The 20707-nt window shown below is 37.3% G+C and overlaps 1 protein-coding gene across 4 annotated transcripts in view; it reads left to right on the top strand.

Annotated features, from left to right (window-relative positions):
* The window catches only part of PDE4D (phosphodiesterase 4D), a 606949-nt gene that overhangs the window by 535489 nt on the left and 50753 nt on the right, over positions 1–20707 (top strand). The gene's annotated exons all lie outside the window — the stretch shown is intronic.

The raw sequence follows: 20707 nt of genomic DNA, 5'->3' as shown, positions 1-20707 counted from the left end.
AATATCTAGGATCTTTTTGGCTGTATCTGGAGAAAAAATTAGAAAGCCCTTGTTCCATCGTTAACCATTTGCATAATTTAAGGTTCTTTGATACTTCATTTAAATAATAATAATGAATTGGCCGGTCCTGTCATGAAATCTTGCTCGCCCGAACTTCAAGGAAACTGAAAGAGTAAAAATTACATGCTTACTTTATAGTAGTGCTTTTTGCTAGTCACAGAAACTAGAATATGTGCTTTTGCATAATTTCCAATTAAAGAAATAACAGCAGAACAGGGTATGAAACAAAAGCATAGCATGCAGCTTTTGTAATAGCTCAGAAAATGTTCAACAATTAAAACTGTTAAGTTATCCACTAAGTTGACTATAGAGAGATTATTTTAAAGGTCATGTTTCTGCTTAGCTTGATAATAAAATAATAAAACACTTTTTTTTCCCCCATGATACTTTGTTTGAACATTAAAAATGCAACTGAAGGGAAACATGAAATCAATATCTCTTTGTCATTAACATTATATTTGTAGGGGTATGTTAACTGTAACAAAAATGTCCTTTACTGTCAGCAAATTCCAATAGACAAAGCAGAAGAACAACAAACAGCAAGAAAAATTGAAAACTAAAACCACCACAACAACAAAAAATTGAAATTGCTACCACTTACAGAGTAATAGCTTTTAAAAGTTTAATAATCATCCTGCTATGGGTATGGCTTTTGTTTGTTTGAGGGTTGGGGTGTTTTTTTTTTTATTTAATTGTATGGGGCAAACACAGTCCTTTCTTTGGACTTTGGACAAATGTATTTCCCTCCACTGCCTGTATCTTTTTTTCTTCAAGCCTGACATCAGACTGTGAGATGACATCATTACAAACCAGTAATTTGAATTGTACTGTTGTTTACATTTGAACTTGGCACTGTCTTTGAAGTTTACTGACATTATATATCCTCTCCCTTCTTCTTTTAACTGTCTTACCAGAGGATGTTGGCTGACATTATTCTTTACCTCATTAGTGCCATAAGAGTTGCTGTGGGGTTTTTAATTACCTTGCAGAATGCTTTGGTTTGATAGGAATCTTTCATGGTGTGAAAGAGGCATTGTATGGAATCAGAAAAGTATTTGTGCTGTAGTTTCTCCCTGTTCAATTGCAGTTTACTTAGCAAATAAATAAACAGAATTAACCTTCCACAAAAGCCTTAATTTGCACATGGTGTGGCTGAAGAGCAAGGACTTGAAGCATAGTTTGTACTTCAGTGGGAATTTGTTTTCCAATCTTTATTCAAAAGAAAGATTAAATAATTGAAACTAAAATCCTTTTAAAGGAAGTTTATACTTGGAGCAAAGGAGAAATTGAACTTGGACTTAACACTATTATCCTGTGGATGTTAATGGCAATTTCTAATTAAACATTTGTGGAAAGAAAGCATATGTTCTCCAGCAGACATGGAAGGACAAGCAGACCCAGTAACACACACAACAGGGCAGACTGGACTTACGCGTGCAAGTGCACAGGTGCTAAACCACTTTCTGGCATCAGGTCTTTAAATGACTGTGTGAGGCAATGTTTTGAATCTCCGCCTTCACCACTGACTGGCTTAACATGCTTTGTTGCTCTGAATGGGGTGAGTTTGGATGAGTGGTTCTACGTGTTTACACACATTAGAGAGTTTTAACCGTGTGTTGTTGCACCTGTGTAAAGTGATGAAAATGCTAATCTGAATAGATTAGGCAATGCTCCTGTATGGAAATTTATAAGGCAGAGTAGTGCAATGAAATCCTCTGTAGTTTATATATCTAGGGGGTATAATCTGATGATCTATGTAAAATCAAGAGGAAAATACAGTAACAGAATCCTCTCTAATGAATTTGGGAAACAGGTTTGTAATTTCTGTTTAAAAAGAAACCGATGTTAAAGGTGCAAGGTAAATTATTTAATCATGAAAAATAGTGAATGGAAGTACTCTGAATTGTTTCTTATCATGTTTACACAAAAAACTACCTGCATTGGCATTAAAGTAGGCGAGAAACTGTGGGTGAATTTGAAAGTCTGGAAAAATGAACCATTGTCTTGTTTTGGGGCAGTATCAAGCGTGAGGATTTGAGGACAGAGCCCTTTGTCGCAATGGCCTATGGAGGGTGTGATGTGAAATACAGCGGTGCTGGGCTAACCCAAGACAGCCCTTTTCTTTTAGGCATCAGTGATCTGTAGCTTTCCCAAAACATTTAAAATGTGAATTAGCAATTCTGGGGGATGTGCTTTAACGTATGTGTTAGGATTTAGTCATTTGGAAGCTTATAATAGAATAATAAAGCTTTCTACTTCTGACTAGTTGACTCAGGGCCAGTTTTAGTTGACAGGAAGTGCATTTGTGGTGGATTAGCTGAGCATATGCCCTGGACATACGTTTAGGCCACATGCTTCAGTGTGCTCTCATCCCATCAATCAGCCCATTCCTGATGATGTGGTATACAGAAATATAGGCTGATATTTGAAGATCAGATTGGATGTTATAGCATCTGGCTGACATGTGTCATCTGTTCCTCCTAAAATCATAATTTACATCTTAAAAAAATACTATGAAAATGAGAAACTTAACTTTTGTTTTCTTGAACTTCTCATGTCTTCATAGAACAACAGAGAAAATTGCTCTAGAAATGCTTAAGTTTCAGCATTTTCTATGTCACAGTTGGTTGCATAGCCCAAGCATCTGAAGGTTTTTGCTGTGTTGATTACTTTGATTAAACGCTTATGAACTAGATGTTGTTATTTTTTGTTTTCTGCCCAAGTTAATTGCACAGTCCTCTTTAATACTGGCACCAATGTGCTTATTTTCTTTGCCAAAACTTTGGGTTTTTTTCAGGCCTGACGTAGGATTGCTGTGTGATGACTATTGTAAGTCATTAATTGCATTTATATCACCAAATTGTGGCCTGTGTTAGCACAGAGGCAACCCAACAACTATATCGTATTCCTTCTGAATACTACAGAGATTGCATTTCTTCTCACATCCTATTCCTTCAGACTTTCTTCCTTCTGCTTCACTGTTTTGTTAACAGTGAAGTTATTCTTATGATAAGCAAGCAGATCTTAATTCTTTAATTTGATTCCCTAACTGCCTTAACTGGAAAGCTCCTTTATTCTTATTTATTACAGCAGATATAAATGGAACACTTGCTCCTTTCCCAAGCATAACATTTTGCTCATTTGGGTACATTAAAGACTGTCATTCAAATATCGCAGCCCTTGGTGGTGCAGTGTTATGGAACACTTGAGCTAGATACATCTTTTATTTTCTCTTAGAGCTTGTCGTCACTACCGTATTAAATTGAGCTGCAAGCCAGATTATGCCCCAAAGTGACTGTGTGACTTCAGCTGCAGGTCTAATTATGCCCCCCAAAGAATTTTCATGTTATGAAGAAAAATAGAAGATTTTGAAAATTAAATTCGTATGTAGGAATCTTCTTGTCACTTCTGAGGCTGAGTGAACTCCGTGTAAAATCCTGGACAGTGGGACAAAAAAGGTAGGTAGTAGAGAGTTGGGTAACTCATTTTGCCTCTTTGTACTTCTGTGTCTGTTGAAATATGGGTATTTTAGATCATGAACTGTCTCTAATCTAATGCTCTACATTTAGTAGCACTAGAGACAGAAGTTCAGTTGGAGTCTTGTGATTTTTTGTGGTCTGTATGAGTAGCTCCACTGGCACCAACTAGTGACCAAACTTCTGTAGGAATATGCAAGTAATTTCCATAAAAATTTAGCTACTTGATTTTTTTTTCAGGTAATGTCCTCAGCTTACTGCTCTATAGTATAACATAAAACAAAAAGTCGGTATTAAACTTATCAGTCTATCCAAAGTGAATTTTAGCTGATCTTGCCTGCAAAGTGCTCCACTGATAACACCTCCAAGCAGATGAATGCTACTGTATTTGAAATCTTCTTTGGTCCAAAAGGTAGTATATTTTTTCCACTTGATCTTCATCTGCAAGTATTTAAAGGATTTATGACTGTGTTCTTTTGATGTAGCACAACTCCACACATAAATGATGGGGAGCTGGAAGGCACCATGAGCATGCTTGCCAAGAATATTTGGCTTCTGCATTGTGAAACAGGTCAACTATTTTGAGTATTGCAATGTGTAAGTTTGGTGTGCATATTGCTTGTAGTTCACAGTGTTTCAGTAGTCCACAGTGGGAAGCTGAGGTTCCTGTTGGCTTGCTTATTTTAAGTTTATTAAAAAGCCTACATGTAGCACTTGAAAAAGAGATTGTCATTTCCAGCTATAGTCGTGCATTTATTTGAAATAGCTGGAATGTAACCTGAGTCATTTTTCTGTCCATTTGCTTTTCTAATGATTGTCATATTCTGCGAATCATTCTGTGATTTTCTGTTAAATCTAAAAACCCATTTGCTGGCGCATGGATGTTGATGGCAAGAGCAGTTGTGCACTGTATGTCTTGCTAAAAAAAAATTGTTAGATATGATATCGAGTATTATTTATTAAACTTTAGCAATATTCTCAAAAGCAGGTTTGTGCCATTTCAGATTTGTGATCTGTAGAATGTAGTGACCAGGGAATTCTTTGGTCAGGTTAATCTGTCTTCAGATAGATTAATCTATCTTCAAAGAATTTTTATATTCCTCTATTGACGTATACCTATTCCTTTAGAATATATTCAACTTCAAGGGATGGGAGAGAAAGATTTTATTTCTCCTTGTACTAAAGGAAGAGCTCAAAGGCTTTAAAATGCTTAGGTCTTTTTACCTACCCACAGTAAAAGCTGGCAGTTTTCTAAGCTATTGAAGTTCCAATATCAAGCTATATTGGCAGGTGCAGCGGCCAAAGAAGTGGTCTTTTTGCCCCTATTGCTCATACTAGCTTTTATTGAGATCACTTTGCAGTTTATTTTAAGCACTCACATTTTTCTTGCACAATTTAATCCTTGACCAGTCCTCAAACACGTGCCTAATCTCACAAGAAAATGATGCCTGTCAAGTTTGCTTTAATGATTTGATATATTTATTTAGCTACTTACTCGTGAAATTGAATTCAGTTGTCTTTGCTTGCTTTAACACATTTGTGTAAACAATGCAAGCCATTGGTCACATCCTCAGCATCAGTAAAGGAGTGTGCTCCCACTAAAATCAGTGGTATCTGCCCACTGATGAAGAGGTTGCCCTCTTTTTTAATAATTTCCATTGCAGAGACTTACTGTAGCTCAGAGGATAAGGTGTTAGAATTATACCTGTGAGTATAATACACTCTTCTTGCCTTAAAAAATCAAATCCCATTTTTTTACGCTAGACCAAATGGAATTTACAGCAGAACACTGTTCTTTGTTTAAGGTTAAAACAAGTTACAAAGTCAATTAAGAGAAAGATGTGATTTACTGTGTTACATTAGTTATGCTAAAGGGGTTAAGAGGATTTACCTAATAATTAAAGCCTTATTTAGTATTTCTTATGGCAGAAGGTTCAGCTACTTTGCTTGTATCAGCTTGCTGCTAGGTTAATTGTGTTTTTATTAAGTAAACATTCCTTTTGAAATAATCAAATCAGAATGTCACAAGTCTGAAACTCTTGACAAAGGTATGATGTGCCATTCTCCAGATAGTACAAGAAGCCAGTAAATGTACACTGTACACTGTATTTCTCATGGAAGTTTTCCTAAAGTAGTATTTCAAATAGTCATTTTTCAATAACTGTTAGAAGAAAAAGAAGAGTTATATCCCACTAGCTCTAACATTACATGCTTAGCGAATGGTAATTGTTGAAAAACTTTATCCAAAAAAGGTCATTTCAGATGTAAGCAAATTGTAATATATAGTAGCACCTTAACTTTCAAATCCTAAAAAGAGAAAATACGAACAACACTGTCATTTTGCCTCTTCTATTAATCATTCCTTATAACACTATTATTTGTTCTGGAGTGGTTCTTCAGTGAAATTTTGATCTGTTGCAATCAGCGTGAGTTTTGCCCTGGAACTTTTTGGAGAAGGGGCTTTGCTGTGTTTTTCCCTTTGAAAAGTTTTATTATCTGATAAGTGCTTTTCATTTAGGACTCCTTCCCTTTTTCTACTTGTTTCCTTTTGGAAAGTTCATTTTCTTATTCTGGAGTATGATCAGGTTGCAGATCTGTCCTTGTTTTATAGCTAATCTTATTCTTTTTCAATATTAGCTCATATGTACTTCATTGCATTTCATTATCTTCAACAATTACTTTGAAAACAATTAAACAGAATGTTCGTGATAAGTTGCATTTGACATTTTGTGTCCCCTCCTCTGGGAGATTTGCCTCTAGTATCATGCAGGAAGCTTGGTATGAGTGCTGCCATCAGAAACAACCGATAGTTCTTTTAAGGACTTTTACAGAATTATAGGAGGGCTGAGGTAAGCAGGGACCTCTGAAGATCCAGTCAAATTCCCTACTTAAGTAAGGTCATGTAGAGCATGTTGCCCAGGACCATGTCAACTCAGGAATCAAATGACATATAGCATGAATTGCACAGGTACACAGTTGAGAGTAAGCAGGCAGAACGTAAAGGGCTCACATATGTTTTAGAGCTTCATACTCTCAGTAGTACACTCACTCTTGGTCTCTCTTCATGATTTGCATGTGCTTCCTTTGCAGTCCAAAAGATAGTTGTTATTTGTATTTATCTCCTGCTGGAAGACTGTCATTCACCCGTCCTATTCTTCATAATCTATTTTTTCGTTGTCTTTGTACCTCATATTAAAACGTACCTGTAAATTCATGCAGTAGTTGAATTTAAACTATTGCTTTCCTGTTCCACTTTACTCAGTCTCTCTCCTCTGAAAAAATTGGCATTAGTATATTTTTGTCCAAGTTAAAAATGAACCTAAAATATAAATGAAATGCGTATTAAAAATTTGTTTTCTCTTAACTTGAAACTTCCCATGGCTGAATGTTAAAGTATTGTAAAATATCTGTTCTCTCTTGGCAAAATTCAAAGGACTTGTGTTTCACTTATGTGAGCTGATTTCTTCAGTAACCTGTGAAGGAGTTCTGCTCCATTCAGCTGTTAACGTCCTAACTGGAGCAGGAGAAATAAAGTGTTGGTTGCCAGAACTCAAGAAGTCTTTGTTTTGATTTTAAAACATAGTCACTGGAAATATTGAAGTCTACAGCTGAATTTTTTTAATGGGACTAAAACTATTACCATTACTCATATTTTGCTTTAAAACAAAAACAAGCAAACAAGAAAGCTTTTAGATGACTTCTGTAACTCAATTTCGTGTTTATTTTTTTACATCGCATCACATTGTGGCTTTTTTTTTTCCATTTCTGCTTTGATTTTTACTTACAAACAATCCTTCATCTGTTGTATTTTACTCTGCAAAGTATTTTTAATCCATTGTCTGAAACGTGAGTATACGCAGTTTGCATTATTTTGTGTTATACCTCTGCGACTGGAGCAAGGGCTGTGAAGGACAAGGACATCTCTCCAGCAGCCTCTCAGTAACTGCTGGGAGAGACTTAGAGTGATTCCTCTCTGCCTTTTACTGATGATTGTGAAAGTACAGGTACTTTTTTCAGTTTATTCTTTTTGTCAGATGAGAAGATTCTTTAGAATTTCCATTCACTCCTACCATAAATTTCAACTTCAGTTAGGTATTTTGGTTTGCTATTTAAAATAAAGGCTGTATTTCAAACAACGGTTATACCATCTGTTCTTTACCACTGGTTCTTGGCTTCTCAGCACCAACACCACGAAAATGGCTTGGGCAGTCAGTTTTGTACAGAAAGTACAGCCAGCTTCTGCATTTTCTTCTATCTCTTGCTTGCAAGACTTGTATCATAACTGCACGTTTTCAACAGTATGTGCAATAGGACACGGAGAAAATACCTTCTTAGAAATTTCTCTTAAAATGTGACTATACAGTACTATTACTGAGTTCCATATTTTCCTGTGTTTGCTTTTACCATATTTTATCAGTTTGTAAATAAAAAGATCACTTTCCCTCCTAACTACCTCCTTTTTCTTGTGAGGGAAGTCTTTGTGAGAGCTGAGAGTTAGGTCAGGCACCTCCTGTGTGTGTAGCACCCCCACAGTCAATATTGTCACAGCAGCAGGCATGTTCATGTGACATGAACATGTCTGAAACCAGACATTGATAACAGGAATAAAGGGGAAAAAAATGAAAACAGAAAGAAACACCTTATTCGAAACTGTCATTGGATTAATTTGGCAAAAATGAAAAAACTATTCCGATGACAGTAAAAAACCCACATGAAATGACCACATGAAACGATTAGACAAAAATGTTAAATAAGACTCTTTTTTTTTTTTTTTTTTGCAAGCAGTGAGCTTAGCAAAATTTCATTTCCTAAGGATCCATCCTGGTGAATAGATTTCTTCATGTCTAATAGATACAAATTCCAGTGAAGATGTTTCCTACCAAAGCACAGTCCTCCTCTCTTTACATCTTCTTTGTGCTCCACATGAAGCGAGCACACTCTCCATGACTTCGTTCAGTAAAGACATTAAGAAAGATTTACCCTTTAGCTGGTGACTTGTTTTCAAGAAACTTGCCAGAATGTTGCGATCATGTTGGAGATGTTTATACCTCTGTTAGGTTTCCTTCAGTTTGAACAAAAGTTTTAAACATAAGCAGACATCCATAGGCTAACTAAAAGCAAAAGTATTTTGTGAAGTCCTTCCACTTGTACCAGTACAATGTGTATCTTTGAATGTAACCAAAGGGCTGGTGTTCTCGGAAACTTTCGTTTCCTCTTTTTTACTTTTTTTTTTTTTTCTCTTGGATCATAGAGGTAGTTTATAATACAAAAAGATACTTTGAATTTTTTAAGTAATTCTAGTGAAAAAGTAAAGGTTTTCACTCTTTTCATGGAACCTTAGGTGTAAACAAGGATTACTTTATCAATATAGATAAATTATGCAAGAGATAACTTTTTTCTTGTGTATTTTCTGAATAAATGGAAATACAATAAAGTATACTGGTCAGAAATGTTATGGGGTTGCAGGAATAACTTTGTAGTAAAGTTATCAAACATTCACTGTATCATCTTGTAAGAAATAACTATTTTTCAGTTTAGCATTTTAATAATTAGAGCAACCAATTGAGTTCTTCTCAAGCTGAAGTAAGTCTAAATACTCTTAGGAGCATGACAGGTCTTACTTTGATTTCTGGTTTAGCTTTTAGGGAAATATCACTGTTTAAAGCCACAGGCAGATGTCCTCTTTCAGATTCCCATCACAGAGGTTACTAAAGGCTGCTAAAAGTTACTGCCCAAATTTATCTTGCAGTGAAGTATTTTCTGTGTGTGCTTCCTAATATGGTCCAGACAAAATCAGCTAATTCAGCTCAGCTCAGCAATTTTAGCTGTTTGAGTACTTTTAGTTCTTTTTCCTTCAACCTTTTTTTTTTTTTTTTCCTAGCAGTGTAGTGACATTAGTAATTTATTGCAAGGAGCTGTTACTAATTAGATGTGAAATTAGGTGGTAGGGGGCATTTGTCCATTGTCCATGTTTGAGCACCTAGTGATTTAATACAGGCTTTGGATGGATAAATGTGTTCAGGTAAGTAAAAAGTTTTACTACATGTAAGAGAGGTCTGTGAAAGTAAGGCCAGTATAGACAAGATTAATGTTGTATTATTTTCACGTATAAAATACAATAAAGATTGCTGGTGAATTAAAACTAATGAACAAATAATTTAAAAAAATTAAAAATACCAATGAAACTATAATAAATGTAGGTTTTTGAGAGTCTGCTTAGCAATTACTTACTCTTGAAACCTGTCTGCAGTGCCACTTTTTTAGAGGCTTTTTCCTGTTTTGTCAAATTGTCTTGTTCGCAAGAAGTAAGGAATCACAGAATCGCAGAATTGTAGGGGTTGGAAGGGACCTCTAGAGATCATCGAGTGACCTGAGCACCATGTCATAATGATTTTTCCATAACATGGAAATTTTGTAGAGAAATTTTGGGAAAAAAAACAACAACTGGTATATATGAAATGCTGTTATGCCCAAGCATGGTATCAGTTGCTTTATCAAGCTACATACACAATACTAGTTAATTTAAAACTAGCAAAAATGCTATGAAGGGACACCAGTGCTTTGGAAACTGGTTCTAACTGATGAGTAAGCCACCTTTGCTAAGCAGACCAAAGCCATTTTACAAGAAGCTCCGAACATGTACAGTCTCACAGGGAATGCAGAGACCTCTTTGGCCACCCCAACACTGCTCATTCAGGGATTCACAACTGCAGAAGGTGCTGCTAAGTTGGCAGTTTGAGTCCTTTCTTCTACATCAGCGCTGTGCTGCAGTAGTTAGTATGCTGTTAGGTGGCTAGCAGTTTAAAATATGAGGATGTATTTGTCAAGATATGAAGTTGGTGTTTGTAGACGTGGCTTGCTGCTGGAAAAGCTTTCATGGCTAAATAGCTCTAGTAGTTTCAGATAGGTACTATAGTCTATATAGCATCTTGTTACAGTTGCACGGTACCACTGGGCTGATCTGTAAGTGCCGTGGCACTCCTTTGTGCCAGTGTTGAGCAAAATGAGTGCAATCTAAATGGATTTAATGTAGATATGATTTGCTAATCGAGGCTTGTGCCATGAGAGGAGGATACTGTATAAAAGTTCTTGTTAAATTCATCACTATCATTACTTATTTTAAAAGAAATGCAATTTCCCCCTCTTTCAAAACTAATAATGGCCTTTTGCAAGTTCTTTTAAAATTAAAATCAAAAGATGCACAGCGCTGATGTTAAAGACACACTGAGAAGTGCAGCAGTACAAACAGGCATGGATGGCCCTGGGCAACCAACATCATTAGATTCTTTTTTAATTTTCAACCAGAATTAGTCTTTATTAAGGTCAAGCTTGCCATAGCAAATGTTTACACATATTGTTATGTAAGTGTACGAAATTATAATTTTTTCCCTAAACTACTAATGGGAAGTTCTCTTTAATTATTGGCAAAATGCTTATACTTCAGAGAGATTATTAGTAGTAGGTTATTAGTACAGGATAAAACATGTACACTACATCTAAATGAGGAAAAAATCTGTATTTTTTTCCTCACCGCAGAAGACATTTCACAGCAGAAGATATTTTCTTTGAAACTATGAAACTCTCCCTGCTGGCAGAAAATCACAGATTACTTTTTACCAAATCTCCAAGACTGGGACAACTGATGACTCTCTTATGGCAGTGCCTGTATCTTCCTGCTGCCTTCATATTTACACCTTAAGTTGCAGAAATGTAATGATTTTGCTCTTACAATCCAAGGATTGTAGATTTCTGCTTAGTTTTGTGGGGAAGAGGCAGTGCAGTTCTTGAGTAGGATATTGGGACGGAGCTATAGGATCTAGTTACAGGTTTGTACACAAAGAAGAGTTAACCCACAGTGAAAAAAAAAATAGTTATTCATGTTTCTGTAGGTTTATTCCGGTATTTTATTTAAAACCCATATAGATGAGAAACTCTTGAAGAACTGTTGTTTTGAAATTGGAGCAGCTGTAGCTCACCTGGTAAAAGATATCCTGGAAAAGATTATTAGCGAACTTCATGTTTCAAAGAAAAAAAACCTGTTGATTTGTTGAAATTTGTTCTTTGCATAGATGACTATGCTAGGATTAAGCACAGTCAGCCTTTAATGACAAACTGAGTCACAAAGTCTAGATCTTTATTCCACAGTGCTCTTCCTTGCTGTTAGGAAATCAAACATTTTGAGAGACAAGCTTTTGATTCGTTCTCTTACCAAGTTTCCTTTTGCAGCGGTAATGAGGAACCATTAGTGTTCCTTCATTCTCCTCTGGTCACACCTCTGGTAATTGCCTCCGGTCATATCCCAGATCCATTAGCCCAATGTAGCTGATTACCTTCAGAGGTTCAGAAGTCTTACTGTTTTTTGTTAGAAAACAATAATTTTTAAAACCTCTAACTTTTTGTGGAATTGTACCAACATCTCTGAGAAAAAATTTTGAGCCCTTATAGAGAGTATTATAAGAAGAGCACTACAAGGGCATTCCCAGTTATCAGGGAAGGCTCATAGACAAAGCAGTTGTGGTGTGCATCTCCTCTTGCAGCTGCTCCACTTCTATAGATAAATAAAGCCTTGAAACACAGAGATCGTTTGCAGGGCTAGTAGGTGAAAAGCTTCCTCTGTGTTATGTATCCACACCAGAAAAGCTTCAGCAGGAAAAAACTGAGACCCACCTTGAAAATAGTCAACAATCCTGCATTCAGGATGCTTGCACAGGATGTGGGAAACTGTAGTACAACATTTTGAGCCTTGTCTATTTCAGGACGGTTGAATAATGATCAGGCTGTTAGCTATTTCAGGGTAAGAATTTACGTGATTTCGTTTTAGAAAAAAGAAAAAATAAAACTTTGAACCACTTTGATGTCACATTTCTGCAGAGCAGGATATATATATGTGTGTGTATAGATGTTTTTTTGAAATCTCAAAAATTTTAAGCAATGAAAAAAAAGTTTCTTATCACTTCTCCTTTTGATCTATACCCATAGGAGTAGAAAAGAACACGTTGGGCAATCTTCCTCAGTACATAAACTCCAGAATCAGGTAGATTAATGATTAGAGTAATGTATCTTGCCTTCACGTTTTATTTATTACCCTGCTTTCGATCTCTTCATCTGCCTTAAGGGTTGGGGCAGAGATCATCAGTGAATGTGGAGGACTGTGGCACCACTTAAATCAGTGCTGAACAGTTGGCTTGGGGCTTTTTCTAAAAGAAAATCCAAGGGAAAAAAAATCCTTCCTTGGGTTTCAGGGAAATGGACTGTTAATGAATATTGTGAAAGAGCTGAAAATTGCTGTAAGGGAAAGACTGACACAGTATTTGTCGAGTTTTCAACTTGACGCATGGAGGAGCAGGTTGAGCTGTCTTGTGGTTTTGCTGGATGACGTTTGTCCGTTGCATACCTGTTATCCAAAACAAACCCTCTCCCAGCCTGGCCTTTTCACAACAGCAAAAACAGTGACTGATACTTTCAGTGTCAGCTTGAGGGTTGGTAGCCTCTGGGATAATTTCCTGAGACATTATGACACATAAGTGTAGCAGAAAGCATGATTGACTCGTTGTCCAGTATAAAGAAACTGCATGACTAACATAGTTCATTCAGTTTAAACTGTAGGTTTCTTATCTGTGACACAAATGTAATAACAGTTACGGGTATCTGACTTTCGGGGGAGTGTCTGTGTTCTTCCACAAAAACAAATAATCAAACTGGTAGAAATATCTTTCTCTTAAAAGCAGCATAAATAGGAAATGAGTTTATGCTTAAAAAAATGAGTGAAGACAGGCTGGATGGCTTTGCATCATCTATTATATAAATGGCATCTAACCCTGAATGAGCTCTGGGCACTAGTAACATTTTAAATACAGTAATAAGCAATTATACTAAAACAAAAGAGATTAGACAAACATTTAATACAACAGTAAGCATTCTGTTAGAATTGGAATGTTACAAGGGACAGGAGATGCAATAGATGACTGGCAGGTTTTATTGAGTAAGGGTCTGATTCAGCACATACTCACTGGGAATAATTCACCAAGAGTATCCATTCAGACAGGAAAGTCATTTTTCTTTTATCTTTAGAAGGGCACAAGAGTCCACTGATACAAAGCATGCTGCTAGCCCACGTGCTGATTCAGAGATCACTTGACTTGAGAGGGAGGCTTTAAGAACTAAATAAATGTTGAATCTAAGTGAGATGTTTATTGGTTGCCTGTGTTCTTGGTTCATGGAAGAGTGCAGAAGTGTAGCCATTTGTCCCCTGTAAATACAGCCCAGCTAATTGCCTGTGAAGAGAAGGAGAACGGTTCATAGAAGGGAAGGAGGAAAAATAATCCCTGCTACTGTCCTTTCTGCTGCTTTCAGGAGTGAAGATGTAGCTGAGTCTTCTATTTCTGTATTTGCTTTACTGAAAAGACAGCAGGATTCCTAGTGCCTAACTGGGACAAGACTAAGAGGTTTTCCCTCCTGCATCTCCAGGGCCCTGTTAAAGCCTAGTTTCCAGCTGCTGTCTCTCGCCATCAGTTCATTTAGTTTATCTTACCAATACTGTGCAAATCTGGTTCAAATTAGAATTACCACCAGGAATACACAGGATGTTTTTTAGCATTTTTTCCTTAGAAAAAAAGCTATGCATTAACTTTTGAAATAACTGACCCCTGCTAGCTAAGTCTGATAGCAAGGTAGTGATTTATTAAGTTTATTTAATGTTATGTGAAAATGGGCAGCTATATACAGAACCCTACTAACAGTGCCTCTTAGGAAAAAAAATGCAGTTTGAGGATGCTTCTTGTTAGACACCAGAAAATCTGAATGGAAAAGAGCCAATGTGACTGTTACAATTCTTGGAAAGCTTTCACTCAGCTTTCTTATTTTATCAGGCACTGGGAATTCTACTGGGGTTTCTTTGGCAAGTCCAGCTGAAGCTTATTCTAAATTTTGGCATTTATAATTTTTAATATAGGAGCTCAGTCTGCACCAGTAGGTGTTGTTAAGTTCAAAAGTCAAGTCAACCAGGAGACACAAATGCTTAGAAAAACAGGCTTTGCTAGTTCTGATACACACAGACATCTCTATTTTTATTTTATTCCGTGGTGATTTCTGAGTAGACACTTTCTTTTGAAAAGAAAATATGGTTTCTGAAATTCTTTCCCAAGTCAAGGCTTCCAGATTACAAATTTCAGCTCATTCTAAATAAATTTCTGTTGGTAATAAATTTTTTTTGATAGCACAGAGTTCCTGGGTCTTGGAGTTATTGGAATCTCAGACAAAACCATCAGTAATCAGCTTAAAAATGAAGTCTGTGGTTTCTAATGGGCTCATATTGTATTTTTGTTTGTTTTGTTTTTGCTTGATTTGGCTTGGGTTTTCTTTTTTTTTTTGACAAAAGCTATTTTTTTGTGTTCTGATTACATGCTCTAAGAAAGTAGGAAATCAGAATTGTTAGTAGGTCTTTTTAACAGTGAAGTTTTCCATGCATAGATGTAGTGATTCGTATTTCTTGTTGTTTTCATCCTCATGTCAAAGATAATCTGGAAGAGTTGAGCTTGTCAGAAAAATGTTCATAAGGACAGCGTAATATCCTTTGATCTCTTCTGCTAGGATCAGACACTATTATAGAAAAGCAAACATGGGAGTGTGACAACTTGAATCACACACTTTTTCCAAAATGGCTTTTACTTTCTCAACTGCTAATTTAATTTTTTTCTACCTTGAAAATCTGCCCCTTCTCTTGTTACGTTAAAACAACAGCAGTATAGTACTCAGATAAAAACTGTAGGGGAAATGGATTTTGAGCAACCAGCACCTAAGATTTCATATGATATAAGAAATAGGATTTGAAAACAGCCTGGAAAATAAACTGGAATATAAACTGGAAAATTCTAAGACTCTCCAATGCTGGAGAGTCTTAGAATGAACACAATTACAACTTCGGGGAAAAGTAAGAAATTTTAAAAGGTGCAGACTTTTTCTCAAAATGTAGTTTGTTAAAAAAGAAAACAATAAAAATGCATGCAGGGGATGTTTTGCTGCAGTGCTACTTGAAAACATCAGACAAGCTTTCCCCTTTTTCTTTGTTTTGGGCAAGGTTTGTTGCTTTTTGAGAGGGCTTGCTTCTTTTGCTAGTGAGCAAGTGTTCTTTTGGCAGATTCTTATAGATAGTGGAGAACTGTAGGAACATTCTTGTCCTATTAGTAGGAAGATATGGTCCTTTGCTAAAAGCAACCAGAGGGGAGAAGAGCACTGAGAAGGGATATATGGTAGCAGAAGTTCATTTGGCCTTGTGGGATTTTTGATAAAAGCTAGAAGTTGAAACAAACGTTCCCACTGCAAACATGTTGATGCACTCTGTCATTAAAGCAGTAAATTATTGTAATATGATGTATATATTAAGTTCTCTTGCTTGGCTTCAGTGAAAGGAAGTTTTTTCTGACAGTCTGCTGTACTACTCTGGCACTGCAAGACTGTATCTTGGGATGAATTTGCAAATAATTAACGCAGAAATACTTATAGACTCCACCACAAATTATATCAGTACGAGTGACTTAGTTCCAGCGCTTCTTCCAAGAAGCAAACCAAACATTTAACAGAAAAAAAATGTAAAAAAATCCACTAAAAGTAAATTCTCCATCTCCACACAATGGAACTGAACTTCATGGTGAGAATCTGATTATGTGGTTCTCCTATATTTTTTTAAGAGTCAAAGGTATCTTACTTATTCTGAAGTACTTACCTGATTTTGTAAGAATATAAGTGTGTTATTCATGCTTTTGTTCCTGAAATGTGTGGTGTAGGATAAAAATAGATTGCTACATAGCATACATGAAGTTCTCTGACACCATGAGGGAAGGACAAGAAGTTGGCTAAAAAGCACCTTTTTGCCCTCTGAAAATAGAAGTGATAATTCATTTATGCCCTCATTTAATTTGTTTTGTTTTTCTATGTGCTTCTCTTTATGTAGTTTTATTTTTATGATACAGAAATAATTGAGTGTATTGACAAGTTGTGCACAACTGGACTTTATCATTTTGCTACTATTATTTCCTGGAGGTTACAGCATTTTCTGTTCAAGAAGAGTGGTTTCAATAGCCAAAGGCAGAAGCTACTGACATTGTGTAAAGCAGTATATTGGGATAGCCCTACAGCTCACTGTACTCTGAAAGACTAGTCCTGGTCCTCAAGACACAATCTGTCTGTGCATAAGGCTACTAACCAGTACAAAGGATTTTTCTTCACTAGAATGGAAACTTGGAGACATTCCTGGCATGGAAGAAAGTGAGTGTTCAGAGCGGAAAAATCAAAAAAGCTTCTGATAAATCTGCTGAATTGTCTGCCCAGATGCTCATTCCAAAATCTGATCAAGAGTGTTCTGTCTTACTTGTGATTGTGAGGGGATACATTCAGATTTCTAGTTGCTGAACAAAAATATTCTTCATTATCTCATTTGGTCAACAACATGACTGTATGTGAACACTCCACAAAGAAAGCCTTTGAGTCACAGTACTTAAGAATTTCTCAGTAATACCTAAATACAACTTTTTTTTTTTTTTCAGTTCTGAAATGGCTGTCTATGAAAATGGATGCAATTTCTATGCTGAGTCAGTTTTAATATGGCTATGTATAATAGCAGGAACCAACGTTGACTAAAATGTCAAAGACACTTGAATATAAAGGCCATCAATTAAGGCTACTAAGTACTAACATCCTCATTTACGGAAAAATTCTTACTTCAAACCAGAGAATGTATTTTTTTCCTCTCTAAATACTGTAGTGACAAGAGAAACTGAAGTCCTTAGCCCAGTAATTCTGTTACTCCAAATTTCAGTCTTACACTATGCAGAAGACCAGGAAGATGGTCAGCAAACTCATGTAAGATGCTGTGGGTCTGAGTCTAATGGGAGGTCATCGGCTCATCATTATTTAGAATAGCCTGGAGGTTTTCAGAGTTTCTGCTAGCATCGTCAAAAGACAGTACACATGCCGAGCCCATCTGGAGCACGCCACTGCTTGGCTGCTAGCATGTCTTGCCCCCAGGATGCTCTTATTTAAGGCATCACGGTAGTTGATGCCCTGGGCTGTGTGCTTGCTGAGTCAACTCTTTTCCATCTTCTTTGCATCACTCAATCCCAACTGATCAGACAACAAAGAAGAATCTGTACTTAGGTTTTCGTTGTGCTGTGCTGAAATTACTTAAAGTACTGAGAAGGTTACTACAAGTGCACTTGAATTCGTAGAAAAATGTAGCATTGCTTTTTGTTCTCTAGGAATATAAGTATGCTGTATATGGAAACCACAATGAAACATTTATTAAAGAGGACATCATTCCTAAAATGTGCAATAGGGTAGTTTTCCCAGAAATAGATCCCAAAGAAGAGTATCAACAAAACTGCAGCTATTTCTGGTGTTGTATTAGGAGCTATGCTAAGAATCAAGTCTTCTACAAAAACAGACAGTGTACAGCATCACACGCTTATGGCTGATGTTCTTCTTTTTGCTAGCCTCTAGCCTTTTTATTTCTTTTTAGCTGTGTACAATATTGAAAGCTACATGAGGTTGGATTTTTTGAATTAATCTGTGAACTGTAAAGAGAACATTTGCTGCCACTTCCTTTTCTTCTAAAAGCATACAAGAAGTAGCATGCAAATTTTTAAAGCAAGTGGTGTTAAACTGTATTTCTCCTCCTCTTATTAAGGCCTAACTAATTACAATAAGAACTTTTGAAATGTCTGAAAATTGTCATTTACTAAAGTTAAAGGTTGTTCATATGCCTACACCAAAAAAACTGATTAGTCTATCAGTCCTGCCAGGAAGTGAGTTCAGGCTGCTTCCCTAGAGGTAACGGAGAGGTCAGAAACAATGTTGTGAGGCAGTCGAAAGTGCATGGGTGATGACTTTTTAATTATTTTTAGCGTAGTGGTGATGAGGTGTTATACTTGAAAAGCTGTTAACCTAGACAAAATTTTCCGCCATGGTATGTAACAACAACAGTGTGGGCCTCAATTAGAGCTTCAGGACTGTTTAGGAAATCTTTCCTTACGGTTCTGCTCTTCGGAACTGTTGGAGCAGAGGGGGATGCTTGTTTGATGAGGACTTTTGTCATTGTTTAGAGATCCTTTTACACTTGTGAATGTGGGAGTCAGCTCGGAAGGCTCTGAGAAAGTCCTTGGGTGACAGGACTACCTTGTGGGCAATGGATTCTGGCCCCTCATGTGCCCTGTGATATACTGGTAAGGCAGGTACTGTGTAAAGATTCCAAAATCCGAAGTGCTGTTGTAAATATATGTTGTTGCTACTTCTTGTTGCTAACAAGAAGTTTAAGCTTGAAAATAAATAACAAGCTGTGCATTTTATTACTTTTACCTAACTGTGGTATCCTTCAAGTTCATTCTGTTGTTTTCTTACTTCTTCGAAAAATCTGTTACAGTCTTAAGAAAAAATGATACTTACTTGCGAAGAAAAACATGAGTTTCTCAATATCTGATTTTCAAGAACTGCTGAAGGTCAGGCCACAGGCTAGCAGCAAAACAGCATTGCACAGATTCGTTTTACCTCACTTCATTATGTGTGTTATCCTCAATGAAATCATTGTATAAGGTCATCAGATAACTATGCATATGTTAACTTCCTCTCTGCTTCATCAAAAGCATTTAACACAACACACTTACAAACATACTGTAAACAAAGTCTCTTCTATTACCAGTATAGATCTTGATGAAATTTGCACTGTGAGGTCAATGCCAGTCAAATTCAAGAATGAGCTGAAGTTGCCACTCTTTAAAAATAATGTACAAAGCATGTGAGCTGTGGTGTCTGCTGCACTGCAGGCGCTCACACATTCCCTTTTGATTGATAAACATTCTGGGAAATCCTGACTTTATGTGCCATGTGATTTTTTTAGATCAGATAGAGCAATTATAGTAAGCATGACATGTTGAAAATACAGTAACCACAGTTCAGTAGGAAGGGATTTGCAGCGTATCAGTATCCTGTTTGCTGAGGTGACAGATGAACCACTGTGTGGGCAAGCGCTGCATTTCCCTTAAGTGCTTCTGCCAGTTAATGTTAATCCAGACTTATCCTTTTGCCAAAAGGGAATGGACATTATTCAAAATTCTGAGGTGTTTTTGAACCAGCCCACAGTTATACAGAGTTCAGCAGCTTTGAAGAAACCCAAAGGTCTGGAGCATGTGCTGTGCAATGTAAAAGGATACAAATCTGGTATCCTAGATGTTGAATAGTTGCACAGAGCAATTTGGCACTAATCCATGCGGGAATGTATTATTTTAAAAGGAGCTGTAGTTAATTTGCTTGCCTGATTTTTTCTACATTTGGAGGAAAAAAAAAGTTAATGTGGTGGGTGTGAAAGAAGTCGATATTTTAGGTGGGAATAACTAGCCCACTGGACAAACATTTATCTGCCTTGGAGGTACGTTCGCATGTAGCTGATCCAGCAGCATGCATGTCAGGAGTCTCAGAACGGGATGTTTCACAGTACACAGCAGTGCACCTGGTCTGAAATGTACTCAGCTCTCTGCTCAGTGCAGAGAAGCATTTTCTGCAGCTCTATCATAGGAAGCAGGCAGCTGGGCTGTGTAGGTGAGGTTGTACTGTAGTTGGGGGTTATTAGTAGTAGCTGCCTACAGACAGATCTGCTCCTGCTGATGGGGGCAGTGTCTTCCCCTTTGTACAACACCTCTGTGGGTGATAGCTGCAACATGAAATACAGTGATCGTGATTAAACCTCCTTACCGTTGCTGGGTCAATTTCCAAAACTTTTTACATAGGTCCATTTCCAAAACTTTCACCAGAATTACAGCCCACGCTGCACACACACACACAGACACACAGGCTGCTGGGCTGGAACAAACACTCTTGCAGTACTTGAGCACCCCTTCGGCATCTCGCTGCTCTGGCTGGGCAGAGCGCTCACGCTGATTTTCACACTTCCTCACGCTCTCTCCGAGTTGACCAATTAATTAATCAATCCCACGACACCCCCAGCCCAGGTAACAAACATCACCGCTTCACACCGCCGGCGGCACGCACCGCCTCCGGGGGGTCTATCCGCGCCGTGCTGCGGGGCGACCGGGGCAGGAAGCGGTGATTCACGCCGCCCGCGCCTCCCTGCCCGCGGGCCGTGCCTGGGACCGGGGCCGGCGCTCTTGCCAGGAGGCGGCGCCGCG

The sequence above is a fragment of the Numida meleagris genome, chromosome Z (genome assembly GCF_002078875.1).
Source record: "Numida meleagris isolate 19003 breed g44 Domestic line chromosome Z, NumMel1.0, whole genome shotgun sequence".
Taxonomy (NCBI): Eukaryota; Metazoa; Chordata; class Aves; order Galliformes; family Numididae; genus Numida; species Numida meleagris.
The sequence above is the reverse complement of the archived record's forward strand: the minus strand, read 5'-3'. Positions and strand labels throughout refer to the sequence as shown.